Below are 5,410 nucleotides of genomic sequence, written 5' to 3' on the forward strand. Positions count from 1 at the left end.
TCGATACACGACAGGCGCTGTCCTGTAGTTGTATTCGGATGACCGGTTCGGCGTAGAGGATGGATTTCGTTAATATCTTTAACCGTATTATTGTACCGTATGCATTCTTCTGTAGTTTCCTATTTGTCTTTACACACTGCAAATTACTGGTATGATGTTGTCAACTTTCTATTAAATTTTAAATCTTGACCTTAAAGAATTGCCTTTCTTAGTGATAGTGTCTTTGGCACTAGGTGAGTGTACGTTTTTGCCGATGTTTTGGTAACCTTTTTGTTGTTTTATATGATTTTCTGTATATATACCAACGCTGATTGAGGGACACGACTGTCGAGGCCTTGTAGTAGCGTACGGCAGAACGAAGCGGCACTGCTGTATGATCTCTGTTAATTTCATTATCCTTCATTTTGTGCCGTATGCATCCTTCCGCAGATGTTTATTTCTGCGTTCAGTAACTTACTGCTATGATATTTCCGATTTTCTACAAAGTTTCGTATGTGTAACGTTAAAAATTGTTGCTTCCAGTAAAGATGTCTTTGGAAGTATTTGATTGTACGTTTATGAATATATGATCTTAATCCTATTGTTACTTCACGTACCCTGCAATTCCGAGAGTCAAACCAGGTATTCCGGGAGTAAATCCCCTGAACATTATTGTCAATAGATGCCTTAAGTCATCGTTTGAATAAAAAAGTAAAGCGTCAAACCGTTTGAAAGCATTGCTAGTTGGTAAAAAGTCAATACCATTACAGATGGCCTTAACGTCCAAGAAGCTAACCCGCCGTATCGAGAGTATAGCTTCGAGTTTAGAGAAACACATTTATATATAGAATTTAGTGGCGGCACGTTAAATTGATGTATGAATTAAAATATCAAGGGTCAAAGCGTTCGGGGACGTTACAACCGTCTGTGGGAACAGAACGGCTGACTCAATAGCTTCACCAATCATGTGATTCGGGTAGCAAACCAGGTACTCCAGAAGTAAATCCGCGGAAATGTATGAGCAATAGATACCTAAATTCACGGTTTGAATAGTAAAGTAGAGTGTCAATACCTTGGAGATCATAACCAATTTTCATAAAAACATACTGTTTACCGAATAACTTGCCTTCCTAGAACCTAGCCCGCTGTATCGAGTATCATACTTAATGCCTACGCAAACCAATTAGTAGAGTTTCTAACAGACGCACAGCATTGTTGCGTATATGAATAGCAAAATCGATATTCAATCCAAACAGAACGATTCCACCTTTATTGAAAAACCACATCAAGATCAATAGATTCTCCTATTCTGAGATTGCGAGAGCGATACCACGTATTTTAGACCTAAATGCGGTGGACAATTTTGTCAATAGATACCGTAATTGATGGCGTGAGTATTAAGGTTGAGACTCAAACCGTCGGAGAACATTAATAATTGGAATAAAGTAATTCATTTTAACATACACTTTACATTACGCGAACGCTAGCCCCCGTAGCGATTGTCATGATTGGTGCACACGGAAAAAAAATTACTAGATATTTTAGCAGGTGGACACCTTATCTTCATGTATGAATGAAATAATCGGGAACCAAACCAGTCGACGACGTTCCCATCTTCAATGGTAGTTGAACGGCCAGATGAATAGATTCACCTATAGTGTTATTCCGAAAGTCAAACCAGATGTTCCGGCAGTATGTACGCAGAACAATATTGGCATTAGACACTTTAACTCACGGTTTTAATATTAAAGTAGCGCGACCCCATTTGAGAGCGTTATAAATTGGTATAAAGTTAAACGTTTTACTGTAGACCTTATCCTCCTACGAACTAACCCGCTCTATCCACAGTATAACATGGTGTTCAGTGGGACGAGTTAGTAGACATTTTAGATACGTGCTCCTTCATTTCATGAATGAATAAGAACATAAAGAGTCGTACCGTTTGAGAACGTTACCACCCTCATTTAGAGTTGACCGGCTAAGTAAAAATGTTTCTCCTATCCTGTGACTCCGAGAGCCAAACCAAGCTTTCCGGGAGTAAATTCGTCGAGTGGTATTGGCAATTGACGGCCTAATTCTCGGTTTCAATATTAAAGAAGAGCGTGATAATGCTTAAAATCGTTACCAATTTTTATAAAGTCAAACACTTTACTGGCGGACTTACCACACAAAAACTGACCCTCATCATCCAGGTGATAACTTCGTGATCAGAGCATGAAATTATTTTACATTTTAATGAGGGGCACCTTAACTTCATGTATAAATTAGAAGATCGGCGGTCACATCTTTAGAGATCGTTGCCGTCTTCTGTGAGAGACGAACGGCTATGTCAATCGGTTCACCTACTCTGCGATTTCGAGAATCTAACCAGGCATTCCGGGAGAAAATACGTTGAAGAGTATTGGTAATATGCACATTAGTTCACGGTTTGCATGCTAATGTAGAGCGTCAGTTGGATTGAGAAAGTTACAAATTCCCATAAAGTCAAACGTTTTACGGAACAACTTACCCACTGAAAACATTAAACCTATGTATCTAGAATATAACAGCGTGTTCAGAGGGACGAATTAGTATGCATCATAGTTGCGAGCACCTTCTATTTCATGCACGAATTAGAATATCTAGGGTCAAACCGCTCGAGCACGTTACCACCCCCTTTGAGATTCGAACGGCTATGTCAATAGCTTCACGTACCATGCGATTCCGAAAGTCAAACCAGATATTGAGGGAGTAAATCCGCTGAATTATATGGGCAATGGACACCATAATTCACGGCATATACATTAAAGTAGACCGTCATACTGTCTGCGATCATTATCAATTGGTATGTAGTTACTCTATTTACCGAAGTCCATACCTTCCGAGAATATAACCCGCAGTAACGAGATGATAACTTCGCGTATAGGGAAACACATTAATATACAATATAGTGTGAGTACCATAAAACCATTTATGAACTTGAATATCGATAGTCAAACCGATCGCGGACGTTACCACTATCTCTAGACTAGCTGTGGGGACTGCTTCACCTGTCCTGTGATTCCGAGTGTCAAATCAGGTAATCCGCGAGAAAATCCGCTGAACAGTATGGGCAATAGATACTTTATTTCACGCTTGAATATTAAAGCAGGCCGTCAAGCCGTTGTAGAACATTACCTATCGGTGTAGGGTCAAACTTCTTACAGAATACCTTACCCTTCGATAAACAAAACAGCGTTCAGATATACGAACTGGTATACACTCTAGAGAGGCACTTTAAATTCATGCATGAATTCGTATATCGAGATTCTAACAGTTTGAGAACGATTCCACGTTCTGTGAGGGACGAACGGCTGAGTCAATAGCTTCACCTATCGCGCGACTCCGAGCGTCAACCCGGGAAAACCGAGGGTAAGTCCGCTGAAGAATATTGACTATAGACACATTAATTCACGGTTTGCATCTTAAATTAGAGCGTCAATTCGAGTGAGAACGTAACGAATTTCTGTAAAGTCAAACGTTTTACCAAAGACCTTACCCTCTGAAAAACTAACCCGCTGTATCTGGAATTTAGCATCGTGTTCAGAGGGACGAATTAGTATGACTTCAAGTGACAAGCACCTTGGTTACATGCTTGAAATAGAAGATTGAGGGTCAAACGCTTCGGGAACGTTAGCAGATTCATTCTAAGACGAACGGCTATGTCAATTGCAACACCTATCCTGCGATTCCGAGAGACGAACCAGGTATTACCGGAGTAAATCCGCTGTACAGCATTAGCAATAGACACCTTAATTTGCAGTTTGCATATGAAAATAGCGCGTCAAACCATTTGAGCGCGTTACCAATCGGTATAAAGTCAAACGTTTTAACGAAGGCGCAAACTTCCCCGAACCACACCCGCAGCATCGAGAGTATAACTTTTTTTCAGATATACAAATTAATACACATTTTAGTGGCGGACACCTTAAGCTCATGTATGAACTAGATAACTGAATGTCTATCCGTTCGATGTCGTTACCACCACGTTTAAGATTCGAACGGCTAAACTAACAACTTCAACTGTCAAGTGATTCTGTGCGACATACCAGGTATTCCGGGAGTCCATCCTTTATGCACTGCCGGCAATGGACACTCTAGATCAGGGTTAGAATATTAAAGTACAAAACCAAACATTTGTAGAACGTTACATATTTGGATAATGTCAAAAGGTTTACAGAAAACCATACCCTCCGAGAACATAACCCAATGTATGTAGACTATTACTTCCTACTACGAGATACAAATTGGTGTAAATTGCAGAGAAGGGCACCTTAATACCATGTATGAATGAGAAGGTCGGGGGTGAAAACGTTCGAGAACTTTACCACCTTCTTCGTGAAATCACGAACATAACACAATAGCTTCACATATCCTGCGATTCCGAGAGTAAATGTAGATATTCTGGGAAAGTCCGCTGTAGAGTTCTAGCAATAGACACTTTAATTCGCGGTTTGAATATTACAGAAGAGCGTGAATAGTATTGAGAGCATACCAGATGGCGTAAAGTCAAACGATGCACCGTAGGCCATAGCTTCCGCGAAACCTACCTGCCGCATTCAGAGAATAAGTCCCTGATCATAGTAGACAATTAGTATTCATTTCAGTCACGGGCACGTTAACTTCATGTATGAATTGAATTTTCGGTATTCAAACCTCTCGAGAGCGTTGGCATCTTCTGTGATAGACGCACGGCTAAGCCAATCGCTTCACATATCCTGTGATTCGGAGAGTCAAACCAGGTATTGCGGGAGTAAATGAGCAGTACAGTATTAGCAACAGGAACCTTAATTCTCGGTTTAAATATTAAAGTACACCGTCACACCGATTGAGAATGCAACCATTTAGTACAGAGGTCAAAAGTCTCACAGAAGATTTTACCTTCCGCGAGCCGTTCCCGCGACGTAGAGAGTGTTATTCCGTGTTCAGAGAAAGAAATTTCTAACCATCTCAGTGACGGGCACCTAATTTTCATGTACAAATTAGAAGATCGTTTGTCAAATCATTCGAGATCGATACAACCTCCTTTTAGAGTCGAACCGCTGAATCCACAGCTTCTGACGTAGTTGTGATTCTAATCGTCAAGCCCGGTATTCGAGGAGTAAAACCGCTGAACAGTATTGGCGATAGAAACATTAATTCACCGCATGAATATTAAAGTAGAGAGCCAAACCGTCGATGAACATTACAGATAGGTATACAGTCATTATATTCACAGATTACCTTACGTTTCGAGAACAAAACTAGCAGAAGGGTGTATGTTGCTTCGTGTTCAGAGAAACAAATTAGTATACATTTGAATGGCGGGATCCTTAATTACATGAATGGATAACTAGATCGAGTGTCAAACCGTACGATAACGTTATCAGATCCGTTGAGAGTCGCACAGCATAGTGAGTAGCTTCACCTATTC

The sequence above is a fragment of the Lasioglossum baleicum genome, unplaced genomic scaffold (genome assembly GCF_051020765.1).
Source record: "Lasioglossum baleicum unplaced genomic scaffold, iyLasBale1 scaffold0789, whole genome shotgun sequence".
Taxonomy (NCBI): Eukaryota; Metazoa; Arthropoda; class Insecta; order Hymenoptera; family Halictidae; genus Lasioglossum; species Lasioglossum baleicum.